General features: G+C 42.2%; 1 long non-coding RNA gene across 2 annotated transcripts; it reads left to right on the top strand.

Annotated features, from left to right (window-relative positions):
- Window positions 1–1,142: 1,142 nt before the first annotated feature.
- LOC115353087 lies at window positions 1,143–13,787 on the top strand. 2 transcript variants are annotated; one of them, XR_003927413.2, is made up of 2 exons: window positions 1,143–1,490; window positions 13,215–13,787. It is a non-coding gene; the product is annotated as an uncharacterized LOC115353087 (long non-coding RNA). The 2 variants fall into 2 exon arrangements; XR_003927412.1 differs by lacking the exon at window positions 1,143–1,490 and adding an exon at window positions 8,550–12,009.
- The last annotated feature ends 1,230 nt before the right edge of the window (window positions 13,788–15,017 follow it).

The raw sequence follows: 15,017 nt of genomic DNA, 5'->3' as shown, positions 1-15,017 counted from the left end.
TGTTGGTAGCAGTCAAGTTACGGCAACGCAGTACTCAGCATGCAATTAGCTGTACGTTTTCACGTAGGTTTGCTGAGCTCTGTGTTGACACAACTACTGTTGGTTTGCAGATAGTTTTTAAGTCTAGCTTGGGCTACATACTAGCCTGCGCTACACAGCAGCCACCATATGACTGCAATTTAGACATAACTTCAAGTACTGTCAGCAGGCTTGCACTGTGAGGGCCATGCTGTTCTCCCGTCTCCCAGGGGAGATCAGTGAAAAGGAGGCAAGGTCACAAAGTGGGACTACATCTTGGCCTGTGACCAGGGAGGATGTATACTGCAGTCCTTTTCAAGCAAGCTTGCCCGTAGAACCCATTTAAAATCTCTGTAAGTCCAGATTCAAGGACTCAGTTATGATTAAGGCCCTATCTACTGTCTGTTAAAGACTTCTACTGACTAAGTGGGCAGCTGGAAGAGTCTGAAAAGCCAGAGTCTGCAAGCAAATAGTACTTTTGCATGGATGATACCTTTAATTCCAATATTTACATTCTAAATCACTATTCAACCATTTAAAGGCTCTGCCCAGATGGCTCTGCCTGGCTTGAAAGACTCTTTCCCAAGAGATAGCCTTTCCCTTTTCTGTGATTAACGGTCAAAAAAACGTATCAGGCTTTTCTCCCATGTTGCCTAGTCATGTCTCTCAAATCCTACTTGGACTAAAAATATTAGCAAACAATGTACTGAAGACAAGACTTTCAGCAAATAAAAATGTATTTTATAAGAAAAAAGGCTGAAAGAGTTAAAAAAGCAAAACAGAGTCCATTCCAAGCCCTTGCATTTTGAAAACATTGATGAAATTAGTTTTTCACTGTTTTACCAGCACTACTTTCAAGCTTCCTTCCCACGCTGTTGTGCAAGTTACTTGCAGAGTACTCAGGGATACAAATCTTCACCAAGCCCGACTCCTAGTTTCTCTGACAAATGCTCATGCTGTGAAAGAAGAGGCATTCAGCTGCCCTGGATTGAGCAGGCTGTCAGACATCCCCAGAGAAGTCACCATGAAAAGAAGCTTCTTCAAAACTTTGTTTAAAGTGAGGGCTGTTAATCAAGGCCTTCGTGCTCTCATTAGAGAGGGGAGGAACCATTTAAAGTCAGGAAGCTGCAGTATATGAAAGTCATGAAATTGAAATGAACGCATCTTTTGCCAGCTGGTTTCACACCCCCAGTTGGCAATCCACAAAGGTTTAGAGGAGGAATTAAATCCATTTTTCAGCAGAAATAACTATTTTTGTGATTATCATATAGATTCCATGAGCTACACTTTGGTCCTATCAAGACAGGCAGGCAGCTGCATGAGAGGTGGAAAGAGAGAAAATGATTGAGATGAAATCACCACCAACAGCTACTGCAAGCAGGAAGGCAGCGTTGGATCCCAGCCACAATACTTCTGCAACCTGGTTTGAATGGGCCTGATGGGATGCCATAATGTAACCTACACTGAACAAGGTACGTGGAAAGCTGTCTGACATGGGGCTCTATTTCAAAGAAAAAATACAGATTCCTTCCAGGCTTTAATTGCTTTTATTTTACTTGTTTTGCTCTTGGGGATAAGATTGCCTTCAATAAAATGAGATTAAAAAAGTAGAGTGAAATAACACCCTAAACCAGAGTCAAGTGAGAAGAGCTTGGAGAAGAAAGGGTTTTTCTCAGTGTCAGTCTTAAACCAGCTGAAAGGCCTGAATGAAATGGGTGACAGAAGTTTCTTATCGCTGTATGGAGTACAGTTCTGTTCTTATTTGGTTTGGTTTGGGTTTTTTTTCCCCAAAATCACTGGCCTTCTAAGTCCATTAAGTGTTATTAGGATGGAAGTGATTTTGGTCAGGAGATTGCTGCCTCACTTCAGAACCGACAACTCATTTCCCACCTTTATCAGGTCTGGGCGCAATCTTACCCTCCAAGCACAAATGCTGCAACTGAGTTTCCAGCTGCAGAGCAAATCTGTTTTGTGTATCAAAGGTCAGGATCAAGTCCTCAGCTGTGAACTGCAGGAGTACAAATACTTTCTGGCAATTGGACTTTTGTTGTCTGGTGTATGTTCCTAGCCAACAATTGTGGCGCCTGCTGTTTCTGATAGCAATTTCCCCATCCCCTTTTGGATTACTGGAAATTCATCCCTGTGCAAAGAGCACATGTATCTCTTGAAGTCCCAATTTATGTCCCATTGTGATTATTTAAGAAGTGCCTGGGAGCCTTGTAGGGACTCAGCCCTGGGATGAACTAAAGATTAGTTTCTATTTACTGCAAAGTACCAGAAAGTGTCATAGCCAAACATCCCTGGCAGGAAAGCAGAGAACAGCTAACTGTAGCACTCCAGCTACCTCACCACTGGTGTGACCTGAGTGCTCAGAACAGCTCTGGCTGCGCACACAGGTGGAAGGTCAGTGTATTTCTGTGTCAAAACAGAGAAAACGGAGGCTGAGAAGGACAGAATAAAATAAGTGACCTTTTTGAGCGCTCTTAAAAACTACACTAATTACTAACTAGACAGCAAAAAGTGAGGAGGACTGTCCATAAACTCTAGGCATTGGTTTAGCGGTTACTAAATATTAGGGAGAAAAATTGCTTTTCTGTCTAGAAGATGGCATATCAGTTCCTGAAGGCTTGCTAACAAGACTCCCTTGTACCACCCCATTCCTCAAAAGATCCCACCTGTGAATATTTGTTCTGTTGTGAAATAGAAATAAAAATGGACAGGTCATGGTTTTATAGACTGGGTTTAGAGACTTTTTTTTAACTCTGTCTAGAAGACTCCACTGATTTATCCAGCAAAAGTGGAAAGCAATATCCGCAGTCTCTTGTTGTTTGCGAGTTATTGAATACTATACAAAAACTGCAGATCAGTAGTACACAACCTTTTCAGAACCCATGTGTCATTCTGACAACTTTCCAGGACCAAGGGGGGCAGACTTAATCTGCATACATATTAACATAAATTTACATAGGAATTGAATCAGAGATGAATGTGCGCAGTTGTTATTATTGTGTATTTACAATAAACTTCACTGTAAGTGTTGACAGCGCTTCACAAAACAGAGAGGAAGACAAAACATTCTTTGCGAGTCAAAGAGAAAATGAAGCACCATTTTCCTGAAAATGGTTCCTCATGTCTTCCCAAAAATTTGATGTGGCCACAGGCATCAAGGAATGCAGCTTGAAGTCTGTCAGATGGCTACTGCATTTGCACGAATGGCAAAATAAATCTGATCTTCCACAGAGAGGAACGTGCTGTGGTCTGTGTTTGGAGGGACTGATTTTTCTCCAGGGATGGAGATAAGGATTCTGGAATTTCTGTGCCCTCCTCCAACATCGTATCTCAACACCTACTTTTTTACTGATCTACATGAGTTCCACCTCTCTGAGATCTGTACAGCAAGAAGAAAAGTTTCACTTACGTTTCTGTCTACTTGCTGATTAACTGTTTACCCACTGGAGCTGGCATTTATGTGGTGAGTTCTGAGCCTGTGCTGCAAGAGGGGTTGCAACACTGCTGCAGATTTGAGGGCAAGACAAGGAAAATTTGCTATCTCCCGGTGTGGTCAGTCAGTGGTGCACAGCAGGGTTACAAGTACAACTCCTTCATGCTATTTTATTCCAAAAGAAAGGAGCCCCTCTGAAAAGACCTTGAAATAGATGTGCTTTTGGTGTGGAGCAGAAGGAAAAACAATATTCTAAGATTGATTTTTTCCAAAAATTAATCAGCAATGGGCATTGACATTTAATAAAATGGCCTGTAGCATCCCTGGCCATAGAAGATCCTGGGAAAAACTCCAAACTGCCAACACAATTGCTGGATAAGCCAGCCTAAGGGACCTGGAGGGCGCTGCCAGAAGAAATATCGCCTTTAACTTTCAGCCACGGTGATGCTGTGCATTCATTACCAGAGAGGTGGAAGAACAGCATGATGTACTCTGAATAAATTGTTCAATATACTTGTTTAGATCTTGGAGTTAACTCTTATTTAGACTGTTATACTCAACGCCTTTTCTCTTGAGAAAGCGCAGAATAATAAGGAAAAGGACGTACGTGTCCAGCACAGGTGTCTCTGTACTGTTTTGGGGCATCATGTTGTTCAGGATAGGGAGGGAAATGAATTAAACCTTAAAAACACACACCTGCCAGTTCAGATAAATCTGATTTAGACCCAGGGTTGAATGTGGCAGCTCAGGAAACGTCTTGTTGAGAAGTAAGTGGATCACAACAATGGTTTGAGGGTCAGATGTGGTACAGGTATAAATCAGACTGAGCCCCTGCAGCCTTTACAGGAAACGTACCACTGTGGGAGCCCGGTGTTGTTCAGAACGTCTTTTGGCAAGTCTGACCTCCCTTAGGACCTTGGGAATGAGAGAAAAGCGGCTGTGAGTTGGGGCTCACAGTCCCAAGCAGTTTGCCGCGGCAGCTTAACTAGTCACCCTGCATCAGCTACTGCTCATACGCGAGCTCCTAGCCTGTGGCGAGTATGGAGTAATGCAATTTATCCTAATCTTTTTTGACTCTGAGTTATCTCTGTGAGCCTACGTCTGAAGAGGAGAGAGGAACACTGGCCTTTTTAGATACTTCTCCAGTGGGCCCGACCTCAGGCTGTAACTGCACCTACAGGAACAGGAGACTGATACAGTAGCACATGTCTCTTTGTCAAGTTTTTCCGGGCTGTTTGGTTCAAAAGCTCATCTTTTATACTGCATGAGTCACTTTGCTATTGGCACTCTAAAACAGGAGAATGAAATAATCCTTCTGCAAATCTTGGGACAATTATTGGCCATCCTAAAACATATTCATGCCTTATGTCTGAACAAAAAATCATAAATAATGTTATCCCTGTGAATCAGAGTAACCCAACTCAGGGCTTTTGCTTACAAATCGTCTCATAAATTATTCAGCCAGTTCCAATTTTGGGTGACTTGTTGAAGTGAATCTGGGTCATAAATTGATATATCCTAAATTGGGCCAGTGACAAGGTGGATTATATAAGGACTTTCACTGCAGAGCCCCAGGTCCTATCCCCTGCTGCAATAAATACTTAGTTTTTTTACGGAGTATGGAATAAATCCAAGACACTGGGAAAGCTTTGGTTTAAAATACACTATAGCCTAGTAGTTAGAGACGTTTCCTAGAAAAACAGGCTCGGTACTCTGGTCCAACTCAGGCAGAAGAGGGAGCTGAAATTCATCTCCAGCCTCCCAAGGGACAGATCCAGCTGCTGATAGATGGGAAGGTGGTCATGTTCCCTCCAGGTGCTTTCTGTGAGGCACCCACCTACAAGACAAGTTCTGGGAACACAAAAGTCAGGCAGAGGAATGCTTCATTTGTGAAAGTGCAGCTACAAGCATCAAGCTCCTTAGAGCCAGTGTAACGCACATCTCCAGCAACTGAAATGTAAGGTAATTCCATCGTGTAACGTTAAGCATCTGTAAACTTAGTTGACCAAATGGGAGAAGTGTTGAAGATCTACATTTGAATTCAGGTGCCTAACATGGCAGCCCGTTACTTTAGTCTATTTAGGAGTTTGGGATCATGTGCTTTTATGTTTACTATAATCTTTTCAGCTCTTTCCCCAGATTGCTATTTTGAGCTAACCTCAGTACCCACAGAGGGCTCCATGACCCATCCACCGACTGCTGAGTTTGCTATGAGACTAACTGCAACTCTGAGCCTGGTTTTCCCTCCCATCTGGCAGCAAAAATGAACTGCTGCTGACTGAATGACCACTGATTCTCTTGGAAGGAGAGCTATGCAAACAGCAACAGCCAACTCTGTCACCATTTGTGAGGATTTGTAGCTTGGGCCCTGAGACATCTGGCTGAGATATTTACGCAGTCCCGTATTGCACTCACTGAGGCTCTGCGTTCACATCTGGAGTCTAGACTGAGTGACTCTATGGGCTGGCCTTGAAGCCTCCGAACAGCTCATGTCCCCCTTGTTCTCTCTCTTTGTCTTTTTATTGCTTTATTGGTTTATTTATTTGCTGTAGGTGCTTCTATCTCATCTCCTCAGATATTCCAGTCACGGCCACTTGAGAGCTTTGGTAAGGAAAGGCAGTGACTGAAAGAGACCAGGTAAAAGCAGACCGGACAGGTAGGGGAAAAAGGCTGCGTCGTGGCGAGGCTTTGATCGTGTGGTTATGGTAATGGGGGATGCCTGGTGCTTGATTACGCCGTTTCTTCTGAGTTCTACAGCCGTGATTGTGGGAAGTGACGGTGCTGAGCTGCAGGGTTTGTGTCCAACACGCGTGACGGGGAGCAGGGGTTGCTGTAAGCTGTGAGAGGTGGCCACGTGGCTGAGCCAGGCAGGGAGCTGAGCTGCCACTACCCTGGGTCAGATCCACCAGCCAGCTGCAGGTACAACCCGGGTCATCACAGAGCTGTTCTGCCTCGAGTTGGTTGGAATTGGTCCCTGTTCATTGTCCCACTTTGAGGATGAGGAGCAGGGGGTCAAAGCCTAAAGACAGGACACAGTGGTAGAGATCTGAGGTATCTGAGACATCGGCACAGGGCTGGTAGATGCATCACAAGTCCCGTGGGAGAGACTTTGGGCATCTAAAAGAGGCATCCGGGTTTAGGAAATTAATCTTGCCAGTCAGTCATACATCTTTGTGCTTAGTTGTGTATTGTTTTGAACACGGGATGCTAAGAGCTTTAGCCCTGTGCTGGTGCTGTACCCATGACAGGTGAACTCCTGCTTGATCTGACACTGTCCCTAGCAGTATCGGCAGCTGCTGCCGCTGCCTGCACCGGGAGCAAATCTTCCTGAATGTTGCTGTCCTTATTCCCGGCCTCTCATCTTTCCCTTGGGCCTTTCGTCTGTTAGTTCCACTTGCTCCTCTGCCTGTCCCATGTTCTTCTTGTAACAGTTTTCCTTTGTTTTAGATTTCCTGGTTGCCTAACAGCCCTGTCTGCCACTGCTGAAGAAATACTGCTAGGGAGTCAAGGGCTAAGTATTGCTGACAACAGTGGGGTTATGACCTGGAAATGTAGTGGAGAAGCTGAATGGGCTAATAGTGAAAATGTATGCAGTGCTTGAAAAGATGGGTACTATGGATGTACCTGTTTACGTAGGTAGATCTGTATGTATTTGGATATAGATAAGCCAGAATCTACATTACGAGAATGTCGCAAACCCTAGAAATTCAGGCACTGAAATACAGTTCGATTCACCCTTTAAAGAAGGGTAAAAAGAGATTTCTCTGTGCACACAAAGTAGCCAGCAACAGCATGATGGCAGTTCTAAGTAAAGGGCCTTAATCAGAGTATATAAAAAGACTGGAATGATGTTTGAACAACATGTCCAGCTCCCAAGCATTGTCTCTTTCCTGCTATCAATGACACCCATTGTGCAATAACAACATTTGCACAGAGATACGTCCTGTTTTGCGCACGGAGAATATACTGAAGCAGCCATAGGGCTGCACTAGCCTTGGCTAGAAAAGTCCCCAAGGGCCCGTCTGCCAGCTGCTGACTGATGTAGAGCTGCTGCTGCTGATAATAGGGTACGTGTGCTGGCTTTGAGCTGAACTAGGCAATCTGGGGCACAGTCAGATGTGCTCAACAAGGATCAAGTTCAAACCTGTTTAAGAAGTTAGTTCCCGTCAGTGGTGATTTAAGCTAAGTAGTTTTGCTGTGTATTGGAAAGGACGAGGAATGTTCACACAGTCAGCTACTTCATCTTGGCTGTCACAGTGGTGATTTCAACACAGCCAGGGGAGTCAGAAAGACAACAAACAGCTGAGATCTGTGACATCCTAAATCACGCAGACACAAGCTGCTAAAGGTGTATTTCCATTAGATGTTTGCCTGCTTGTATGTAGCAGAATTATGCTACATAATTCACTCTCTCTTTCCGAGTAGTTGAAATCACGAGGTGCCTAGGCTTCTTTGAAGATGTAGATCATTGTTCCACACTGGAAACAGCTGTTGTTGGTTGAACGTTGCTGATACATTCAGGAGCTCAACTGCAGCAGGAAAAATGTCAGTGTGGGTGAGGCTAGGAAACACAGATTTTTTGCTGTAGAGATTGACGTATCATCATCGGAGAGCAAATGTAAATTCCCCCACTCTACTAAATGCTCTCACCGGAGAGGAAATTAAAAAATAATCACTGCAAGATTCAAGAAACATAAATACACTAATAATTAGGCAAAAGATGATTGTACATGACATCTGTGTTAATGTCACCCAACTTTATCATCAGCCACGTTCCTTCTAGGAATACCCCACATGTGCTAAGCAGGATATACTTTTGTGTGAATACTGTTTCACGCCATCCGGTATCACAGAGATCAGCTATATTGTTTTCCAGGCTTGGGAGCCAGAGTTGGCCTTGTATCAGAACAGTCATATTGTGAAGTTGCTGAGTATAGCTCCGCTATGTTTCCCAAAGTTATTCAGTTCCTTCACCAGAAGACCATGCGTTGCACAGCAGGAAACGCAACTAAAGATCTTCCTAGGGATTATCGCCTCCTGGAATTATTAATGCCACATTCATTCTGATGGAGAAACTGAGTTCTGGAGCAGCAGTTCAGCTGTAACTATTCAGCTTTTTCCTGAGAGATACCCAGTGAGGGCACCTTCAGGCAGATCCACAAAAATATATAAGCCCTAGGTAGGCCCCTGAGCTATAAGTAAAACCCAATGTTGAGATTCCTGCTGGTTGTGTCAACAGGAGTTTAGATATAAAAAAAAAAAAAAAATAAATAAATAAATAAAAGAAAGAAAAGCAAAAGCACAGTAATTAAGTGCTTTCCTGGCTTGGACAAACTATAGTTGAAACAAAGATGACTTCTTTCTGGAGTAAATTGTTTTGTCTGCTAAGTGATCGCTTTATTTTATAGTGAAATGGCAGGCGAAGAAATACAAGGAAAATGGTTTAAATCTTGTTACCTTGGTAAAGATCCCACTGACCACAATAGTATTTTACCTTTGCATGGATTAAGAGAACAGCAGGATCTGAACAGCTGGTCACATAGTTGTGGTGTTGGTATTTCTAAACCTCTAATAAGGCAGTGCTGAATACAAATACCTTATAATCTGAATACAGAGATCTTACAGCATCACTCAAGGCTTCTTGAAGGCAATGCATATAACATACGAATGGAAGCTGTAATCTATAATGCCACAAATCCTTTATGAGGATTATCTCTGTTATCTCATCTGACATCAGAGAATTACATGGAATATAGACACATAAATGGCTTAGTCACAGAAAGGTCCTTTAGAAAAAGGTAGGGGAAAGGAAGTTTTGTTTGTTTCTAAGCTGGGGAGAAGAGGGAAAGCTCTGCAAATGACAAGTGCATTGGAGCTAAAGTCCTGTTTGGGTTCACTGCAGAGATCTTACTCACTTGGGAGAATTAGGCGACGGAACTGAGTCCCCACTGTCTTGATTTGCATGTCGTCATGTACAGCCGTGCAAAGGGCGGATGACATACATGCTTGTACCTCCATTTCCCTTTAGCTAGGTTCAGCCAGTCTGCATGAGCGTCAGGGACTATGGAAAGTGTAAGACAATCAATGATAAAACCCTGTAGCTCCACATTGGCCAAACAGAAGCCTTAGATTTAAATAACTCGAGCTCAGGATAGGATTGTTTGAATTATGAGGCTCAGTTGCATAGCTAAACAGAAGATTTACTCATTGCAGAGCCAGCCTAGATTCATCGTTGGTAGTTCTCTCCTACTGCCTTCACTTATTTTTCTTTATGGGACCCTGCTGGTTTCTTCAAAGAGAAAACTGATAAAGTATGATGCAGTTTCCCTGCTGTCTGTGACTTTCCTTATGCCTCCTACCTATCTTGTCTCTTTTTCCATCCAGATGAATGAGATTCTAACCTAGCCTTGTACACTTGCTCTAGTTACCTTATTCCCTTCTCCTTCACACCTGTGTATCACCCTATTTTTCTTCTTAAAATCTCTGGCTCATTTTCATTAACAATAAAGCAGATTTGGTCTTTCCCTTCTTAGAAATTCTTATCTATCAGCATCCCTTCCCTCTCCAGTTACCAACCAATTACTAACTCGTTCCTTCCTTTCATCTCTAATTGCACCTCTGACAGCACTGAATGTGTTGTTTATTGCCTACAAGCCAATGTCAGAGGTGCTGTCTTAGACCCTCTCCAGTCCAGTCTCTACACTTCTCATTCATCTCGAACCACTCTCACCAAGCTCTCTAATGATGGTAGGACAAAAGGAAAAGAAGGGAAAGGACATGTTGGCATACCTTGCAATTTTAAATACCTATTTTTAATTCTCCTGTTTTGGGAACTGATTAAAACCCCACTAAAATTAATGAAGTCTTTCCATTGATGTAACAATCCTTAGACCAGTACCAGCAAAATCATACATTATGTAAGTCAGGGTTCAAGAAGGAATTCCAGTATTTTCATTCATAGATGGCTCATTTCCTGTAGCTTTCACACTGTCCTTTCCACTCCACTGACCTCTGTCTGATCGTATACAATCTCCTTTATATTCCCTCTTACAGGATAAGTAGTTGGATGTGCGTAGAAGAATGTTCCATTTTCTGAAAGAATTTCTTGGATTCCCTGAAGAGATTAGTACAAAATTTTAATTAGGGGCATTGGCAGAGTTCCCAAATGCTGGTATATTAGGCTGTGGTTTTCATTTTCATCACCCGTTTTGGTTCCTATACAATGCATAGGATTTCTGATGAGTAGTTTACTTTAAATGATGTACATCTTGTTCCTCCAGTTTTTGTCCATCCCGTTGATACAGATGAGTCATGATTAGCAACAAAGTCTTGTCTTTTCCTTCCAAAGACTGGGGAGGTTGCCCAATATTCTGAGGACAATTGTCCAAAAGATGTCAGAGTTTGAAGTGACCAGTAAAATTTCCACTAAAACTCTGGAAGGCATACAGGATGCAAGTGTCATTAATTAAGCTCTAAGAACCTACAGTGCTGTGGGAACCTGGCATAAAATACACAAGCTGAACTTTGTTTGCAACTTCCTTCTATTTAGGAATTCATTAAAGGGCTGAAGCATTTGCAGAGATTTCAGGGCCCAGTGCTAGAATGGCTAATTGCTGGCTTGGTCTTTTGTATACAGTGTAGCACATAAAAGGACTGTGATCAAAGAATGCAGGTGCTGCTGAGGGCAATGAGAATGCAAGTCTGGTGATTGCTTGCCAGATACAATATATAACCTTTCATTTAGCTGTGCTTTGCTTTCGTCCACGATAGGATTTTGTAGGAATTGCTGAATGATTTTGACTGAAGTGATTTAATAAATGCGTTGTTTAAGCAGAGCTAAAAGTTAATACTTCTTCTTTCATCTTCCTCCTGTTTTCCCCCCTTCTAGCACCTGAGGGGAACATAACCACTACTGCAGATCTAACTTAGGTGAAGGCTTTAGTAAGTTTAAGTTGGTTGCACCTTCTCCAGTACATTAGAGGTGGCTATCACAGTTAATTTTTGCTGGATCCATGGTCTTGTAGTGGAGGAGAGTGAGATTACACACTACAGCTTAGCTCGCATATCTTCACAGTGAGAGCTAAAGAAGTCACATAATTTTATGACTATATCTACCATACCTAGATTTTCTTCAGTTCCTGCCCTAACTGTTCTCATCTTGCCAATGTTTTCATATATTGTTCTCATCAAATAGCAACAAGAAGTCTATGGTGAAGCTTTCTCCTTTTTAAACAACCATCCTATTTGATCACCCCCCAAAAATAGCACAAGCCATATGAAACAAGTGGAGCTGTGGACCCTGTCTTGGAGAGCATGCATGAGTAATTAAATAATATGCCCTTCTGTCACCATTTTTGCAGGGAGGGGGATTAAAATCTGTGTTCACAGGCTGAGAGCAGGTGTCTCTGATGAGATCCCATGCTGTGACATGCATGCAGCACATTCTTACATGAAAAGCCCTGGCTGATGAAATGACCACAGGAAGACAACATGGAACCCTCCCGGCATGATCAGAAGAGGCTTAATTAAGCTCTGTGGTTAATTTTAAAGTGAGTGTGTGCCTGTTTTAGAAGAGCATTAAGAAAACTGAAAACATGGCTATTTTTTAATTATATTCTGGTCTTCCTGACATTCCTCAAGCAAACTGTGTTGTTTCTTGCGTGGTCAAATGATACAGTGACTCAGAAGTGAACACACACATCTTTACGTAGATGGGATTTAGTAACTTGTCCAGTGTGGTTTTAGAGGTTGTTTCTTAGTTGTGGACATTTTTTTCTTTGGCAGAAGGCAGCACTGAACCCACAGTTTCTGCAGTTATTCTCGACACAGTTGTTTTAGTTGCAATTATGTGACTGAAAGCATACACAGACTACAAATTCCCTATAATCTTGTTAGAACTTTCATTAGAGAAGGTAAAAAAAATTGGGCAAGACTGAGAGAAAAGATGAATGTTTGTGTTAGAATAGTTAAAAAAAAAAAAAAGACAGTAGTACTGATGGCAACAGTCCTTTGCCTTGTATTACTGTGCTTTTCCACTACAGAACTTAAAATGCTTTCTTGATTTCTGTGAAGCAACTTGAGAAATTCTTTACATGTGCATGACCATGGCTGTTGCAACAGTGGTAAAACAGAGGTTTGAAAAGTGAAGCCACTTGTTCTAACAATGCAGTGAGTCAGTGATGAAACTGGAAAGTCAAAACTAAAGTACTCATGTCCATCTTAATGCAGAGTATGTGGTGAAAAACTGTAGCCTAGCTGTATATGGATGGATGGAGTGACAAAGAAAAGCTTAAGGCTTCATAAACACCTTTGCTTTTCTCAATAGAAGAATTTGTTCTTTCTTCCTGGTCTTGTTTTGGTTTTGGTTTTTTTCTTTTAACCTCAATACAGGCTAGGTCCTTCTCAAACATGAAAGAAGGCTCTGTCTGAGAAATTCATTAGCCAAATTAGACATAAAATAATGAGGGTGTGAGAATGAGGCAGCAAGGGATGGGGGTTGGAGGGGAAACATGGACAAGGATAGCTAGAGACAGTTCTCTGCGTGGGTAGCTGATTGAAACAATAGTACAGTACCTTGACTAATGTAGAGCTAATTAAAACTGTATAGGACAAAGCACTTCTAAATATACTACAGGGAACAATCTTTCTATGGTAAATCCATCCCCAATGAAATTCCATTGACTTCAATAGGTCTTCTTCTGGGATGAATTTGGCCTGATAACCTAATAAGTCTTTTCTGTCTCTGATTTCTAAGGACCTTTTGTCAGAAGCATAGCAAGGAACTTCAGTCTGGCTTTCAAAAGTGCTGAACACCCAAAACTCCTACTGAGGTCTCCGGGAATTACAGGTACTCAATACCACTGCAAATTAAAGCTGAATGAACTGTTTCATGTTTGCTGAGAGTTTGCTTTCTGTACAGTGCCATCACATCTGCAAAATGACCCTAAGTTAACCTCCTAAGCCTTCTGAGGCAGAAACTTCCTATGCATAGGTACAACATCTCACACAATGCAATACAGAGCTTAGCAAAGGCCTCTAGGCACTAATACAATAAAATTAATTAGTAAAAACAACAGTAAATTATAAATTCACAGTATCTGTATTTGCAGGGCAATGGGGAATACATATTTGGGCTGGTTATGTGTAGATGGGTCTGCTTTTGTTATCCAGTTTCCAACTGACTATCTGTGGTCTGATTTGTTGGACAAATTATGTCCAATGTGTTCATAGTTTTTGTGAACTTAAAAAATTTTTCTTTTTATGACTCTGTAAAAGCCACATTGAGAAACAGTCAAAAATAAATAAATGCTTCTTATTATTGCCTTCAGCACAGAACGCATGACTCTTCCCTTCACTCTTCAAGATTCATGTACTTCTAACAAAATGTTTGTGTACCCATTAAATTTACAGCGGGAGTTACAGTTGGCATCTTTGAGATGACCAGGACTATCATGTAAACCCACATAAGACTTGTTTTGAAAGGTTCAGGTCAAACACAGGACATGCTCTTTGGAACATTTTTCCTTTTACTGCACTACTATTGTAAAGTCTACTCTGCTTTGGCTTCCACTCCATGGAAGATGTACATCCTATAGATAATGATAGTGTTTTAATAATGCACTTCTTTCTCTCACTTAACTTCTTGGTTTTATCTGAGAGAAAAACCCAAGCAAACAAATTCCCAACAACAGAAAACCCCACCATTTAATGACTTGTGCTCTGGTTTTATTCTGAGGGCTGTCTCTGAGAGGAGGATTACTAGTTTATCTCTGTTAGTTTAAAAAACAGATCTGTTCGATTACTCAATGTTTGGTTTTTAAAAGGGCAGCTCCTGGGGATCTTAAAGAAATCCATAATGCAACAGGGAAGGAATATAATAGACTGGTTTGGAAAAAAAAAAATGCAATGAGGGGAAAACATAACATGCAATACATTTGGTGTGAACTTTTCCCAGAAGATTGCTTGAGCCTCATAGTTCACTTACAACCAGAGTACAGTGATGCTGGGCAGCCTGCCAGTGTTTGTTATTGTAGTACTGTGTGAGCCAGTTCCCTGGTGAAGAAAGAAAAAGAGAGAGGGAGACTTTTCTTTGCCTTTCATAGGTGTCCCACACTTTCCTCTCTGCTCTCTCTGAACACCCTCCCGTTCTTTACATCAAGGTGTTTTGGTGCATGATACACTGTGCAGATGTCGTGCTACTCGTTTCGCATGTGGTACTTTCACAGTTCAAGAGGGCTGACAGGGGGTTGTATCGCCTCACTGCACTGGAGGTTTCAGATGACAGCTCTGCCTGACAGTCTAACAGTAAGGCACCCTGTGATATGCGTAGTGATGATGAGTAACACCTTGTCCTCGCAACAGAAGTATCTGGGAAGGGAAGCACTCCTAGGAGTGGGTGCCAGGCTAAGTTGCATGTCTACACTGAATTTTGCAGTCAGATGTGAGCCAGGATAGCTTGGGCTTAATACCATGCTACAGATGCCAGTGAGGCATCTCTGAGTTGTTCAGAGCACTGGCAGACCTCCTTCATGTCAGCCTACAAAACAGTGCACAGGCA

This window comes from Aquila chrysaetos, chromosome 18 (assembly GCF_900496995.4).
Source record: "Aquila chrysaetos chrysaetos chromosome 18, bAquChr1.4, whole genome shotgun sequence".
NCBI classification, from domain to species: domain Eukaryota; kingdom Metazoa; phylum Chordata; class Aves; order Accipitriformes; family Accipitridae; genus Aquila; species Aquila chrysaetos.
Note: the sequence above shows the minus strand (reverse complement) of the source record. Positions and strands in the feature narration are given on the sequence as shown.